The sequence below is a fragment of the Syngnathus leptorhynchus genome, chromosome 3 (assembly GCF_054491065.1).
Source record: "Syngnathus leptorhynchus isolate UIUO chromosome 3, UIUO_Slep, whole genome shotgun sequence".
In the NCBI taxonomy this organism is placed as follows: Eukaryota; Metazoa; Chordata; class Actinopteri; order Syngnathiformes; family Syngnathidae; genus Syngnathus; species Syngnathus leptorhynchus.
In genome coordinates this window covers 11,604,796-11,622,388 of record NC_141197.1, presented here as the reverse complement: position 1 = coordinate 11,622,388, position 17,593 = coordinate 11,604,796, and the positions used below count along the sequence as shown (strand labels likewise).

Here is a 17,593-nt window from a genome sequence, read left to right as displayed (position 1 = left end):
TACATTAGGATCATTGATTTTTGGCCACTTCACATAAAGTACATACAATGTATATAGTAGTTGCGTACATGTCCATTGGTTGTGTTGGTATTCTTGCAATAAAACGTGATTTGCTTTAGGAATAGTTATTTATTTTTAATAAAAAAATGATCTTTGCTATACACATACTGAGACACAATGAACATTTAAAGTCCAACAGTGACCTATAAGAGTAACCAAAATATCAGAAACATCTTTCAGTATAATGCAAGCAAATATTACCTCACAGGATGTGTGATGAAAAACATCATTATTTCTTTCCCAATACAAGAGTAACTATAACACTTATAAGAGTATTCCAAGTTCCTCTAGCTTTTCTTGGCTGTCTTTTGTTCAAAGGCGCAACACAGCCATGTGTCTTGTTGCAGTATACAGTGTTATGTTCCTATGAGTGCCTTCGTCCTTGAATCTCAAAGGATCCTTGTTAATATACTTATATTAGACCAATCAAGCAGCTGCAGACAGTCTAATTGAATAGTCAATACCTGGAAGAATAGTAAGCAATGTTTAGAGACGTCTATATTTGTGTAAATTGAGTTTTTCCTCGCCTCTGCTCTCAAGAATGTTTCATCTCCCACTGTCTAAGCCTTGGTGCAGTCTTAATAATTATTATGTCGACTTCATGCATAAATACGTCTGTAAAGCGATGACCTTGCAGCCAGTGACCTTTGGAGGTAGAGGCTGCGTGTCGCCTCTGCTGTTTGTGTTTTATTATCTATCAGTTTTATTTTTAAACTGTGCAAACTCAAGACTAGGTGGAAAAGGAGGTTAAACGATGTAACAGCTAAAATAGGACATGACAGACAGAGCTATTGATTTTATTGATTGATTCCACTTGGATGCTTGCAGTTTTAGTCTAAGCTCATAAAGACTTATGGAATTTGTCAGTAAGTCCCCATGGATAACTGTGGTCTGGTATAGAAATGGCAAATAAATGTCTTGAGCCTCTCTGGAGCACTAGAGAGAGAAGACATTTTTGATGGACATAGAAGGCTGCAGATCTAGATTTTTTTTCTAATCGGCAAATCTATGAAGTGGGCCACTCCTCGGCTTACAAATATTTATGGAACCTCATATTCCTACCGATTATGCCATTATTTGATTATCGCTCTGCCCCTGTATCGTATGGTGTTCCACAGGGTTGTATTTTGGGGTCTTTGCTAGTTTTTTCGTTGTTGTGGTCCTACAAAAACAATGACACCATGGGGTCACCATACTCACATTTTACCGGAGTGTCTGTGATTGAGTGTTTATGGTTTTAAAAGGCAAGATCTGGCCTAGTGAGTGACATGGGTGTCAGTGAATGAGAGTTTAGAATTGACTGTCTGCATCTTAAATGAATCGATGTGAGTTGTGGCCATTGGCAGCTGAGAATGAGTTTGTCGCGTGTTTGTTTTCCACTTCCTCCATAAAGTGTGAGGTACCTGCACAGCTCAAAATAGGAAGACCATCTTCAGCAATGTAGTAGTTGGCATGTGCTTTGTTCACGACTGCAATGACTTGATACACAACCAAGTTTTGTACTGAGCACGAGATACGTAATTATTTCTGTTTGTTTTGTCTGAACAATTTGACGAGGAGGGTGGAATCTACCACTTTGGTCTTAATGGAAGCCTGTGTTTCTCTAGATTCACTTGGTCTTAATGCAAATGCTCCACATGGGTGGACACACATGGCCATTTTTAGGGGATAACAGCCAAAGCACACTCAAATACATCGCCCTATTGCTCAGCCAACACACTCTCACTAACAGGCATACTGACCAGCTCACACCCCTTCGGGGCTGTGGGCCAGCGTTTGAGCAATGTCTCCCCAGGGGGCTGATATTTTATAGTTTGTGTCCATCAGTGGCATAGCCCGGGGCGCCAGGGTTGACAGTAAGTGCTCTCAACACCGGCGACACTGATTCATCTGCGCTATGACACAGATGAGAAAGAGTGGGGGAGGGCAAATGGGGCGGGGTGCATGCGCGTGTTCTGTTTACTATCAGTACATGGTGAACTGAACTCCAAATTGCCTTCTGTTCATTGGCGGGTTCATGGACGTTCAGCACAGACAGCCATGCGACAATATCACGATGTAAGAAAGTGGTTCCAATCTAATATGGCGTTTCAAATTTTCACCCGCTAGCTCACCATGTGCCCTAGTGAACCACTCCTACATATATAGATGGAGGTTGCCTGTGAACCTCAGCCTTCTACATGTGCATACTAAGCAATCAATGTGTCACCTCTTTCTGACAATCCTATTTTTTTTTTCCATATGAGGCGAGTGTTCATTTTTCTTGTCAGCAGCAGGTAATTTACTGTATTGTGATTCATTCCTAAAATTGGTGACGAGGTGTCTGATAAGTCACGGGCCTGCCGCTGCAACCTCCCCCCATACCAGAGCATCACCCACAATATGAAAGCAAAAAATAGAAAATAAAAAAAATAAATAAAGGCGGAACCCCAACCCCCATCCAATCTCCAACCAACGGCACCCCACACCCCAGCCAGCTCCTCCTTTCCAGACCGAGGCCGACGTAGCTGAAGCTGAGGCGGGCTGCTAAATTAGATAAGCAGGACTGCAGCGCAGCGCCCCTGATTAATAAAAGATGCAGTGCTCCCTGGGGATGGCCCCTCCGAGGGCCCAGCAGAATCCAGCCTCAGACAATGAAGCCAGCTCCTCTACAATGAACAGGAAATGGCAAAAATGAACCAATCATGGAAATATAACATTTAAAACCAGACTAGCCCGTGACCCACCGTAACATTACACATGCAGCATAACAGATAATAACACATGCTAAAGGTGCAGAAAGAGAACAAAAATGTTAATATATGCACTTATTTTGGAAGCGTAGCCCACTGTCGACACGTGTTGGATGGAACTACAAAGTTCCTGCTGTTTGAAGACAGGAAGAAATTTGCATGTCTGCTAGCTTCTTCAAATTCATGATCAGTTTCTTGCTATGCCTCGGTGGTCCGCATTAACATTCTGAATATACATTTAACATTCATTTTGGTGCCCAATTTTAGCAATAAATAATCCCCTTTAACGTATACTATTTCTCAACACAAGTGCAGTAATACATAATTCTGCCCTTACGTTATTAATGCTCAATTTTGACAGAAAGATATGAACATTACATATGTTCATATAGTTGTGGTTTGCCGTGGTGTAGAACTGCACCGTATCAACTTGACAGGTGCTTCTTCATATTTATTTACCTTATTTATCATTTCATTTATTTAGTCACCATATTCGGCAACATGAGGTGAGAGTATGTTGGAGACTCACTATGATGAACTGCAGTTTTCCACCACTGCAAACTACTGTCACAACAATTTTAAACAACCTGGGTGATCCTGCTAGTATGCGTGTCTCAAAGATTAAGCCATTCAAGAGAAAAAAAATAAACCCCATAACCTTAACTTGTAACCGTTCAAGCCTTTTAATGATCGGAAGGACTCACAAATGTGGTTATCTCCATCTGCCATCGCGATAGCTGCCGTTCCGAGACTTCTACAAACACATTTAGAGAATCCTGCTTGCCCAACAAATGGTTCACCAGTTCATAATATGAGAGATATAGTAGTCACGAATAATCAAGATGAATCGCTTTACATGTATGTGCATGAATGCAGTCACATGACTCAAGGAGGAATATTTCTTCTTTGTTCATGGTGGGCCTTTGTAGCGAACGCCAAGGCGTATTATCTTGAAATAACCCGCACCTGCTTCTGCCTGCGAACAATAGCAAGACACTTCTAATTTTCTACAAGATAATGCTTGTCATATTGAGATGGAAAAAGGTCAAGGGTTAGTCTGTAAGATTCTGATTGGTTTTGAGCATCACTCGCTCTTTCCCTCAGATAAAATGGACAGCGATATTTCATTTACAGCTCCGTTCCTCTCAACCGCTCAGCAATTTTAGGCAACAGTTAAGGAAGGCGCACATTGGCGCAATGATTAGAGAGCATCTAACAGTCGCTGATAAAATCTTGCATCAGCAATTTTTTTCTGTCTTTATTTTTTTAGCTGCTCACTTCTCTCCATACCACTCCATCCTACAAAGATTGATGGCTTGTCTATATGCATATGTATAGGCTATGCACATGGCAGTTGAACCTGCATTTGACCTCCATCTGCTCACAGCTATTATAACATTGGCCACAGAAAAATGTATTTCTGCTTCAAGTAGATAGTATGAATTATAATGCAGCACACACTAATCCTGCTCGACTTTACACAGAATTTAATTTCTTCTGCGACACTCGTATCTCAAAATACTTAGTACCTCAAATCATCTTTCCTCATCTAAATGAATGGAAATGTCATTAATCTGTTACAGCCTCCTTACAAAAACTGTATATTTGAATGAAAATCGTAACAGTTTGGTTGTTTTCCCATTATACTTTTTGAAAATACGCTTAAACTGGTCCTTGGAACCTAATCAAACTTGATTTTAGAACGCAAGCTACTGTCATCAGATTGGCAGACAGATGTGCACCAGCACATCTGAAATTGTAAATATGGTTAAGCATTCTTGTAAAACACAATATATGTGTAGTGTATTTTTATGGCTTGGTCTGTGTGAAAGCTTCTGTGGATTTGATGGGCTTGCAACTTTGCCACATTGTGCAACTGCAATTACTATTTTGAATTGCCGCAAAACTAGTGGCCGAGACTCAGCCCCTCATGAATTCTTGTGGCAGAACCTTGCACACTGCGAGTGTACTCACACAGTAAGTAAGTTGATCCCGCCCCCATCAGATTGGTGCCTGTTGGAATGGAGGCAAGGCCAGGTCTGGCAGGGCAGAATGAGGCCAGGCTGTTTTTGAACTTCCACTGTAAAAGTGCCTTTAATTAGTCATTATTTGTGCCAACTATGAATAGCAGTTGTTTTTATTGCACAAGTAATTCTGCTTGTTTTTATGTTTCATTTGACAGTAAATTTCAACTGGGACTGCCAATAAGCATCTTGAATTGTTGGATTGTTCACCAATTAAAAATTCCAAATCATATATTTCTTGGCCAATGTTCATAGCAGAAAGAGGCAATAAACCTAAATAACCAAAGCAAATTGTAGGGTAAATTGCCAAAAGCATCAGACACAAAACCCAAACTAATACGACTCCAATCACAAAATCCCTCTGTCTTAATAAAGGCTGCTCTGACATGTATAACAAATCTACGACATAAAAATAATTCATATTAGTGGATATTGTGTGGAAATCCCCTAAAGCATTATATACCAACAACATGAGATCATTTATCATTTTCTTTGTCTTTCATTTGTTTGCTTAGAAGCTTGTGAATAATCTCTTTGACCTGGTTTCTTGTGTACCCCCCCTCCCTCTTTTCTTTTCACTTGATGGCACCCTGAGGGCCATATGCATCTCGCATTATGCACTCACCCAAACAGCCTCCTCCAAAGAGCAGTCCGGCTTGTGGGAGTGGCTTCCAGTTGCCCTTTAAGGTCATTCCAATGGTCATGTGACTGGCCACCGGAGCCCCTTGGGCCAAATGACAAACGGAGCTGGCAGGACACAGACCGCGTCAGGGGTGTTTTTCCACAAAGCATTCTATAAAAGTGTAACTGGGCTGTATTTGCCCTTTCCTCTTGCACTGTGTTCAGCCAACAGGCCCCTGAAGATCTCTTAAAAAAAAAAAAAAAAAAAAAGTGCTGATGCACTAGCGCTCATGTAATCTGCTCCCCTCCCTTAACCTCCATTGCATTCCCTCACAGTCTGCTGCCATCGCAGGCGGCAAGGTGACGCGATGAAGGGGGCTTGTTTGGGCCCCCAGCTAATTAGCGCACATTAGAGCATGACTAAATAAATCTTAAGTGCTGCTAATTGCTTACCAGTGAAAACAATAACAGAGCACTTGCCCAGAGGCTCTAGAGTAGTGAGGGGCTGGGGCACTGGGGACTTGTAGTGAGGGGGCGACGGGGGACTGGCACGGGGCCAATGGAAGACACCAGCAGCATCAGTCACCCCCACTGCCTCCATGTTTAACTCACAGACCACTTGGCACTGTCACGACACGCGCCAGATGCCCCACAGCCGCCATATGCGGCCCATATTGCCTGCAGACCTCATCCGCCAAGAATTAGCCTTACATGACAACTCCAGACATGCCTTGCCCACTTTTAGCGGCCATCTTACATCACCACATTAATAAACATGAATTAGTCATGACACAATTAGATGGCCTTGTTCCGACATTTACTTTTTGCATTAATGGGATTCTCCACTGCGTTCAGGACTGGCGCACCATAAGACACCAGACCTTTAGATGTTAGGGCAGCGAGAGTTGAAAGAAAAAGAGGTCATTGGTGAGCGTTTATTCTAACGAGGAACATCAGACAAGATGTCTCTGCTTGGAAAATATACAGTCGTATCCTATCTGTTTCCTTATGACATGCAGCGTTTGTTTCTCCCGTAGGTTTTGCCTTCCGTGAGGTAGTCGTTTGAATAGCCTGCAAACGTCTGTGATCAAAAGGTACGTTCTACTTAGTAGCATATGAAATAAAATGTTTTTGTATGTACATACACATGTATATATATATATATATATATATATATATATATATATATATATATATATATATATATATATATATATATATATACATACACATGTATATATATATATATATATATATATATATATATAATTTTAGAATGATATAATATTTATTCTTTATTTATATATTATTCCAACAAATTTTGATCAAAGCCATTGATGAATTAAAGAAACCGATGAAGTGGATTAAGAATAATGAAATTCCCGCTGCTACTCAGTTAGATCATTTCATCAAGTTCAACCTTGTGACTGAGACACAGCTAATTAGCTAAATACATTCATTTCCTTAAGGATGTCTTGCTTGAGCAGGACGTGATGTCAGTGCATTTCCTTAAAAAGATCCTTTTCCAGTTCCTCGTCTCCCTCCAGTCTTTCTGGAACGAATGCCTCACTCCCACCGCATCTCCTCTGCGGTGTTTGGGCGCTTTCCCACGGGACTTGTGCGCTTTTGTTAGCTTTTCTGTCAACACGCAAGGGCTAATTGGTTGATTAGATGAGGTTGACTGGCCTGTTAATTGAATGCTAATTTGGATGTGATGTATCTAATGAAGATACTCATTTACTGTTTGGCACCCATCCAAGAGTTGGTTTTTATTCGAGAGCCAAAATCAAACGGAAGGGATGAAAGTAAACAAGAAGCGGCTGCTTTGAAAGCACATGAATCAAATGTGCAAGGTGAAAAGAATTAATAGCATTTATCACTTTGAAATGAAGCGTTTTATTATATTGGGAAGCACTGATGCAAGTAGGGAGGAATTAGACACCACTGGAGTTATAGCATTAGTGTTTTAACTCGGCAGCTATTGGCGTGTTGGGAAATATCAGAACGTGGCAACTTTCAAACAACTCTCTCATATGCTGCCCATGGAGCCTATACTAAATAAGTCAGTTAATTAAATATACTTTCACAATGTAATGTATTTGTTTCTGTAATTTACAAGATGATAGAGCTCCATCATACTCACAGTTCTAAATTTCTTTATATTTAGCTACGTGTGAGAATGTGATGAGATGATCCGGGAACTTAAAAAAAAACTTAACAGCTGAAGACCTGCCCTCATTTCCTCTTGCCACATGAGCTTCCTGTTTAAATAAGGCACAAGTGTTTACAATATCTATGATAGACAATATTCTTTATTTTCATTCAAAATCAGCTTTCCCACACCACAGCTCCAGTTGTATTCGCAGCAAGGTCTTCCAGTAAAATTTGGACTGCTTGGAATGTTGTCTCTCTCAAATCCTCAATCATGCACCAGGAAATGACATTTAAGACCAATCAATACAAACTTGATTTTGGTTTAGCATTTGGGGTGAGTGGGAGGCATCCCAGAGGCTTTTGGAAACACTCCTTTAGGTCCAGCTCAAGGCCTTTCATTGACACTCATTGCCTTTGTTGGGCAGTTCACTCAATCCAGCAAAGAAAAACTGAAAAAAAGCTATATTCCCACAAAGTCGGAGATAGAAAAATATCCCTGTATTCCAAGTTGGATGCATCCATAAAAGTCCCAAAACACTGACTTGCTTGCATGGGCTTAAAATGGAAATTTGATTTGCCACCTAATCTTTTTGTTCCTTCTTGCTGTTTGTATCCAGGACTCAGTCTATTGATTCTTCCCCCCCCACCAATATTTCCCATTCTGGTGTTAGTGTTTCAGTTGAAGATGTCAGCTCGGTACATGTTGGGCCTTTTGTCCAAAATGTGTTTCAAGGGACAGAGAGATGATCGATGAGTTTCTCTCTAGACACAAAAGAAACAGTGTTAGAAGAACAGTAGAGAAATCAATTGCTATGGTTTTGTTAGTTTTAGAAATTGTAAATGTCTCCTGACCTTACCTCTTCCAAGCTAATCTCCTAGCCTCGTGCAGTTATTCTCAGCACACACATGCAACGATCTACCTGAGAATGCCTCGTAACAGGCCAGAAGCATCACAAGCATTAGCGACCCCAGGTGTGAAATGCACCTCCATTCTTACACAAAGCCGTGAATTTCTTTGTATTATTGCTTCATCTATCACTTAGCAACGTGCTTTGCGCAGTAGTCATTAGTCACCCTCCCTCGCCCGCACTTAACGAGAAAGCAATTACCATAGACTTCGGCCCAATCCAAGTGGCCTGGCAGCGGAGTCCGAAAGCGCCATCCCGACCTGCGTCCGCCGCTCGCTCGGATTGCCCCTCTCCTCCCTCGCACCTCTTCTCCCTTTCATTGTGGCTGCAGACTCTTTCTTTCTCCATCCTCTCTGCAGCCTCTCTCTTTCGCTCCTCCCAGCTCCCAGGCTGCTCGGGGTTTTAGACGGATCACTCTCACAATGGTTGATCAATACAGGTATTGATCCCCTGGCAAAATGTTTAGAAAATCCTTCTGGGCAGCCACGGTGCAGCGGGAAGAGGAGGCGGGGCGGCGAGAGGGCCGGCATGCCATGTTATTCTTCGGCGAGAGAGCCACCCCTGATCTGATTGGCCGCCAGCCTTGCCAAGAAGAGGGCTGGGGGCACTGTGTGGAGTCTTCATCACTGTGGCTTGGCAGTCGTCTCTGGCTCACTCTACAAAACTTCCCGGACCACCAAAGCAGCGCGCTGCCCGACGTTGACTGCTGGCCAAGCTTTGGCACCCGCTCCCTCTCCTTTCACTGCACTCCGAGAAATTAATTTGCATAAATTAGCAACACCGCGGGCGACTCTTAACGATGTTTTTGTTCCCACTGGCTTCCCTCTCTTAACGGGAAAACACCCCAGAGCTTGCTTACGCGTGTCGTCCGATACAATCTCCCTAAAACCATGAATGTCAGAGTGGGCGCATGGGAGCCAGCGTTACCCCGGCATGTGCCTGTTGTCAAATGGGATCAATACATCAGAAGGAGTCCTCCCTGCTCCATAATTTCGTTTCGCACTTTGCTGCAAGAGAAAATGACTCATTGGCTATCGGTAGCAAAATTAGCAGCATGACAGCACCCACTATGGTCTACGTCTGTGATGTTTGCAATGTCTGTCTCCAGTTTGAAATAAGTATGAAATGAGTTTATTCAGTAGCCAGTAGAAGGCTCTTGTATAGTTGTACTTTGATCTCGATGACATGTCTGACTTGCTGGCTTCGTTTTAACTTTTACAGATCAACTTTATTTGACCTTTACGAAACATTTTGTATTTATCCAACTTTTTTGATGTTTCAATACTTTTTATGCAACCTCCTCTTCTTAAACAAGAACAATGGTCAAATTCACAACAGGCGTTTGATCTATAAATCGACCAGTCCATGATTGATGACTATCCACTTAGCCACTTCCTTGTTGAAATTCAATGTACTCTTAATCAATTAATAGGTCTTGTTTTGGTTTCGTGGTTTTCAACATGTGAACAGCATGATGCCATGATTGCAAACCAATTGTGAATTGAACCTAAAATTGTATTGGTCCTTTATGAATTTTGCCATTCAACTCCTTGACATTAAATATTTGGACGTGTGAAATCAAAAGTTTTGAGAAGGTCAATTTAAGATCACCTGAAAAGGTTATAGCATATTTTAGGTCCATTCTAAAGTTTCACGTGAAAGCTCGCTTGCCCTAACATTTGGGGAGTATTGTAGGTTGAAATATGCAATTTATTTTAGTTGAATTATGTCGTTGGACTTGAGCAAAAAAGAAAATTCCTTGGGAGGGGCTTATGACTTTTTCAATGATGATATGCGGATTAATATGATTCCTGATATAGACGAGATAATTACACTGCAACTTTAGGGCGTGATGTGACTTGTTCTCCCATCCCAGTTCCTGTTGAACACCAACTTCAGCCATGTGTGTCTGTCCATTTTGGTTCCACCCTCCTTCTCTGCCTTCTACCCACACATCCAGATGTCCAGTCAGTGGTACAAAAGTTGTCCTTAGATCACGTTGTTTAACACATTGCAGGAGCGTTACATTGTTTAATTGTCTGCAGATTATCACATATTTTATATGCATGCACAAGTAACATTAGATTATGACAGACACCTGGAGAAAATTTCTTGTAAGTCTTCTACAAAGAGTCGAGCTATAGTTACCTCATAGGTCATTCAATGCTGTTAAGAAGTCCCTTCTCCTGTTGTTTGTGTTTGATGAGTGTTGCGTGGCTTTCTTTCATCCTCCTGTCTTTTTAGCTGTCACCCGTCCATGTTTTTTTTATTGCCGTATGGACATACCGTACGTGGCATTCATCGCCTTGACTTTCATCCATGCATCCATTTTTTGTATTTGTATCTTCATTTTGAACTCCAGCCATCATCTTTTCCCTCAATTTTTTTTCACCTTCGCTCTTTCCTCCACCTGCCCTTCCCATTTGGGCAAGTTCATTTCATATGAATTCAGGGACTCTTTGGTGCATGCTTCCAGCAGAAATCAATTTCAGCTCAGACAGCATAACCAAACAAAGCTCAATGCTCTTTTCGTCGTGGGCCTCGGCGTAACCCAGCTCTCTTATTCTGCCGTCATCGGAAGACATTTTGTTCTCTCTCGCTCTGATGCCATTATGTCAGTCACTACAGATGTGTGCTGATGTGTGACTGCTGCAGCTAAATCCATCCCGGCAAGCAATGATCGTTAAAGAGTAGACGTTTTGCATCTGTTAATGTATGTCACTTTTGTCACCGCCGTGTGTCTGTATAAATGAGAGGTGGGATCCTGCTCCTGCAGTGTGAATGAGACAGACTGGAACTTCTCTGTCGCGTCAGCGGAGGCCGTGCACCGCTTAACGCAGCCTCTGGATCGTTCTCTTTGCTTTGCTCCGCTGTTATTGATTTCAGCCAGACACAGAGACGGACGGAAAGAAAGAGCCTTTTCACGGGGAAGTTAAACGGTCAAGTAGCGGGTAGAGGGTGGCTTTCACCACTTTATTGACGAGGTGGAAAAATGTCACTATTATGAAAGCCCTTGCAACAGATAGCGAGCTGATTGGATGAGTGCCCCCGGGTCAGAGTGGAGCGTGTTTCCCCCTGCAGCCAAACGAGTGCAAATAGAAGAGAGGAATCCACACTTGATCTGCGAGTTAGGTTGGGTTTGCCTGCGACTCTCTGGGAGTATGCAGGAAAGCAACAAATCACCACATATCCTTTCTCATCCATTTTTTTAATGAAAATGTGGGTGTCAGTGGATGCTACTCACAGGAAGCAGATCAAGAAAATCATATAAACATCTGCCAATCTGAAGCACTGCGGTGAAGCCAGAGTGCTTTAAATACTGGTGCATTGAAATTATTAATTTATTTATGCATTTGTTAATATGCTCTTTATATCTTTCAAACAATTCAATTGGGCTTGCACTTCGGAGAACACAAAATTATATCATCCATTGAAATTGCTAATTATTTTTCTGAAGTGTCTTTATATAATACACAAGGTCAGAAATCTGCCCAATCAAATTAAGTGAAAAGATTCAGAAAAGATCCTCAGAGAGCAAACTCAGCAATGTTGTTTTTGTAGTTCAGTGTAGTGAACATTTGAGACAGCAAGCTTCCTTAACACAAAGACACGGCACAGCATAAGAGCGCAGTTTTTATGAGTCCAGAATCAGCAGGTCATTTGCATACTAAAATGAAGGCGTGATTCTTTGAGCACAACCATATCCACAATTTGGATTGGATGGACCACTGGTTTGAAAGGAGACATCACACTTTACGATTTAGAACTAAAGAAGCCTTTTGAGTTAAAGGTGAAGCATCCTGAAGAAGCAAAAACAGACCGGTTGCCCCAGTTTGACCTTTACCATAACCTGGATGACTGAGAATTGACAAAATTCATTCAACTTGACTTTTATGAACCCTGCAAAGAATATACGTCCTTGTGACTCTTGTTTTCTACGTAACAATTAGCCATTAAATTAAGATTTTGAGGATTTACTGTGGTCCGGACTCAGGGTTCAACTTCAAGCCACTGTCAAGCCCCGCCTACTCACATCAGTCAGCCTAATTAGGTGAGCATATCACCCAGCTGGCCAGCCCTTCCTGGCAGCATAAGACGGACTGGAAAGGTCAGCATGCCACAGCAGAGAGCGAGCGGCGCTTAATCAGAGGTGAAATGGTTTCGTTTCCAAATTGATTCCAGTTCAAATCAAACAACAGTGTCCAGTGTTGAGCTGCTCAAATATTCACGGCCACTGGCATGTGATGGATGGCAAATTATTCATTTTCTGCTCTGCGTGACACATTGTGCACAGCATGCGAAGAGAACTCTGTTGGCAACTTCAACCGTCAAATAAAAACACATCTACACTTTTATAACACTGACACAAAGCGTTAGAGAATAAATATTTTGTCTTCACTCCCTCTAACAAAGTAAACTAAGTGCCATTAACATTGGGCCCCTGAAGCGTTATACATCTTTTTACACACTCTTAAAAAACTCTTCTCGCCACAGACATGTATCGGCAGTGAAGCTTCCGTGTTCACCCACGCGCCTGCATGCGGCGCGTCCACCGGCTCCCTCACACTGACTGCATAATATATGTAATGAAATAATTTTTCCAGTGGGATGCTTGTGGCTGGGGGATGGAGATGAGTTGTGAATATCAATGTGGCGTTCCCCAGACTCGCTGGTTCAATTGCTATGATGGTAGGGGGTAAATGAATATGCCAAAGCGAGTGGAGCGTTGTACCTTTGCCCAAAGCTACCGAGAGGACTGACGAGTCCGCACAGACAGGGGAGGCGCTTTTCGTTTACCTCATCAGTCATTATTGTGCCTCCTCTTCTGTCCTCCATGTCCTGCTTTAACTTCAGTGCTGAATGCTTCAGTCCTTTCATCTGAAGAGTCTCTAATTATCTCATGACAACCATTTGTCATTCAACAAAATAAATACAGTTTCATCCAAATACACCAAGGTGTTGGGAAACCTAGCCATGACTCATCCAGGGAGTAGAAACAGAAGGCTGTGTAGCCCCTTTGCAACTATAAAAGCTTTGCCGCTGGGGAGATTGGAGTCTGTGGGAATTTTTTGGAATAACCCCATTGGTTGTTTAGTTGACATCACTTGTAGCCATAGTGACACACTATGAAATGATTTCTCTTTCAATGCTCATAATGCTAACACGTGGGTAAAAGTGTTGATGCGGTTTCAGGGGTGCTTCTGAAGGTGACTCCTTCTTAAGCCTGCTGTAGGCCGCATTAGATTTTCAAGATGGACGGCTGCGCAAGGACAATGGTGGCTGACGTGACGTGGACCTCGCTTTTTGCATCCGAAGCATAGAATTGGCCAACTTTGGGTAAAATAATTAAAATGTACATCTGATTGTTTAATTGATCAATGATACATTGGGTTAATCTCCAAGCCATTGAAGGTGAAGCGAGGCTATTCTTGAATTCAAGCCTCTGCTTGAACAACAGCTTCTCCAAGAAGTCTTAATGAAAATCAGTGGAGAGACAAATTACATTTTCTCCCATGCCTCACCTTGACTGACTCAAGTGAGCTCATCTGTTCCATCTTGTCAGAGTCGGTCGGGATGCCTTGTCTCTGCAAGTCTGTGCTTTGATGTTTTAAACATTACCATTAATAATGTTTTCAGCATCAGAATTAATTGCTTTGCTTCTCTGTCCTGCTCCCTTCATCCTACACTGATGCATGAATAAATCAGCCTTAATCACCTTTGTCTTGAAATTTGGAAGTCAGGAATTTGGGATGAGACCAAACTTGAATGCGGCCAAGTTCATCCGAGTTGTGTGTTTGCGTGACTGCAGGTAAATGAAGATGAATCTTTGCTTTGGATAGCTTTTGCACGAGCACTCCTTCAGCCTTCTTTTGGAATAGGAAGCAGACTGGTTTATATGTCTGATGAACCTTTGCCCAAATATCTGGAATAGCATTCATGGATGGCTACTTCTTTTCAAGACAAAACCCGTGACTTTGAGTTGTCATTCACTGTAGGATTTGATGACGTTTGCGTTGGTTGTATTACACCCTACAGATGTATTTTTTGTGGCTTCCAGATGTTCTGTTATCTATGGTTCCCACCTGTGTCCGGAGATGTCAAATGGGCTGGAAAATTTCTGACCAAGCTCTGTTAAACTCATCAAACTCTGGGAAATGTAATTAGTGCCTTTTTTGAGTTCCCATCACATAGCAACTTGCCCCTAAATAAACCTAGAAAAAAAAAAAAAGGTTTTTATTTTTCATTTGGCCCCACCTCTCATCTGCCAAGCACCTCCCTCTGAGTGCTTTTGGCCCTACCCAGTCTCAGGGGCCCTGCAATGTGAAGACAGGGTGAGGAATGTGTGAAGCATCCAAGGAAACATGAACTGTGATTTTCCCACAAGTATGAAAAAACAGAGGCTGTGGCTATGGAATCTTTCTGACGCAATCATGCAGCGGGAAGGCCCCCGTACAGTGAAAGGAAAAGACTTGAGCGAGTCTGACGAGGTTAAAAGTGATGAAGCGAGCTGCTTGATGGGCCCATTTGGGAGCACCCCACATCCCTGCCTGTTCATTTTTGAGGGTCATCTTATTAATTGTTTGTCGGGCGCGCATCGTTAAAATACTAGACGTTAGACGGAGCCGAGAAATGTAGAGAATCACTGACGGCGTCCCACGAGGCCTCTGTGGAGACCCTCGTGATTACCACACCGCTGTTGCCTCTATAATTCTTCATACATTAAGACTCAAGGTTGAAAGGAATTCCCAAATACAAAAAAAAAAAAACACAGTGCCAACTTCAGTGAGTCTTTCTTTCTGTCCTGATCTAATTATCGCATATCCCATAATTGCTGTTATATTCATCACAGTGCTCCGTATTTATAGGGTCTGGTTTCATCATAGTAATAAAGCCACTCTGGGATTCTCGTGCAAAGAGTTGGAGAAAGAAAGCTTCATCACGGAGCGTAAAGACAGAAGCACATGGAGACAGTCAGGCAAGTTTTTGGATCCGGATATTATTTGATGTTGGCGAAGACAACAACAGGGCCAGCCGGCTGCTTGCTGCACCACCTCCTCTTTTGGCTGGACTTTGCCCTTCCTTCACCTCCTCACAACAAAAAGTCGAGTTTGAATGGTTCCTGGTCCAGACACCAGCTTCGCTCCCTTTTCACCCTCAGCTAACTTCTGTTTTCAAGGAACCCAAAGCCTCGTATGTTGCTCCCAGTATTTGGGTATATATTTAACACCCACATGTGAGGCCAAGGAGAGCGCCTAGGGAACGGAAAGGAAAACAAGCGTGCCCTCTCTCGCTGCCCTTTGGTGCTGGCCTGCTATAAATACCTCCGGGTGGCGCGCCAGTTGCAGCACCAGTGGCATGGGAACCTCCTGTGGTCCACTCCTTGGCCACTCAAGGCCAGTCTGGGAAGGATTCAGCCTCCAGACCGGCCAAAAGGAGAAGAGGCTAAGAGTGGTCGATGTGGGCGGAAGAACATGGAAGGGAAAAATGTTTTGGCGAGTGCAACAAAGTATGGCCACGGTGGTCCTAGGATGTGTTTTGTCTGACTCTCTTGCTCTCGCTTCCCACCATCTGCCTTTTTAAAAGACTCCATGTATACAGTGTTTATGCGGTTTTGTCTTAAGAAGATTGTATGAATAAGGGATTTTCAAACTCTGCTTTTGCGCACTGCAGTCAAGTGTTGGTGATACCCACCCCTGCCCAAAAAACAGGTTTTGACTTTTTAAAGGTTTCTTCTTCAGAGTGCTGTCTTACCTTGTCAGTGCACAACAGACTCGGCTGATGTTTTCAGAGTTGGAGATAATAGTTTTAAACTGACAGACTAAACATCTCTCTTCCTGACTTTTCCACTTCGACAGAGTAAATAGTTTTACGGGCACAAATAGGGTTTAATGACTATTTATTTTTGGCTCGTGCGGTTTCAGGCGGATTTGTAAGTGAAAAAGATGGTGCTTAAGACACCTCCTGAGGTTTTTGTTGCACATATGACATCTCTGTGCTATGTCAGCCCTAGTACACGTTTAAGGCCATTAATATGGATTCAGCAAATACTTAGTGATTTTTTTTATATACCTATAGTGTCGTTTCTATGGAGGAAAAAAGAAAAAAAACAACATCAAAGATTCGTATTGGGCTATTTAACATACTGAGTCAACAGATTAAATGTCTGTGTTGTTCCTTTCCCCCCCCTCGCACCTCTTAGCATTCTCTTTAGGTCTCGTTTTCTCTCACTCTCTTAATACTTTCCTTTCCTTTCGCCCACTCCTACAAGGCTCACTTGTTATTTTTTCGTACAAGGTCCTGTAATTAAGTTTGACATAAGCGTAGGGATTAAATATGCGGTTCAGAGGGGAGAGAAAGGAGCTCTGTTACAATCCCAAGGCCAGCTGTAAAATGGAACCAGATTGCGACACTTGGAAAGTTTCAGAGAGGTGCTGAGACTGGAGCTGAGGATCTTAGCAGTTGGCTGAAAAAATAATGTTAATCATTTTAGACCATCATTTCTTTTGAAAGATACACAACTGCTACCTTGGCCAACTCAATATTTTACTGCAAGCACTCAACCGTGATGTGCTGGCAGAGTAACACTAGAAAGTGAAATGCCTTCTTGGAATCCGTGCAGGTAAGCATTATACGCTTGATGTATCGCTCCCCTCCAGAAAACTGATTTGTCTTTCAGTTTATGCCAAACAACAGTACAGGAAGCAAATTTGTCCTGCTCACCCCCCCAAAAAAAGAATAAGCACCAGAAAAAGAAAAAAACAAATCTAATCTCACACGTAGACAAAAGGAGAAATCACACTCCAACATTCCTGATAGTGAGAAAACCAAACTGATTGGAGCCATAATGGATTGTGAAAAACTATTTCACATGCTATCATTCAATCACCGACACCAAATATAGGAATATAGGCTAAGAGCCGCCCCCAGTGCACCGAGCATGTTGATAGGATTTTCCTCTGTTCTGAACTCACATGGAACTTTGCATTCTTAAATAACTCTGGCAAAATGCTTTAATCTTAATGAGTCTGAACAGCAAATCTCTCATCTGCAGCAAAAAGGATTAGGAATGCAAAAAATAAAAAGAGCGCTGTTC

General features: G+C 42.3%; 1 protein-coding gene across 11 annotated transcripts in view; it reads left to right on the top strand.

The window, feature by feature from the left end:
* The window catches only part of zfhx3b (zinc finger homeobox 3b), a 308,314-nt gene that overhangs the window by 137,905 nt on the left and 152,816 nt on the right, over positions 1 to 17,593 (top strand). For all 11 annotated transcript variants that reach the window (XM_085907649.1, XM_085907647.1, XM_085907642.1 and 8 more), the window contains one exon: positions 6,475 to 6,531. The gene's annotated coding sequence lies outside the window, so the exon portion shown is untranslated. The remainder of the gene's footprint in view (positions 1 to 6,474; positions 6,532 to 17,593) is intronic.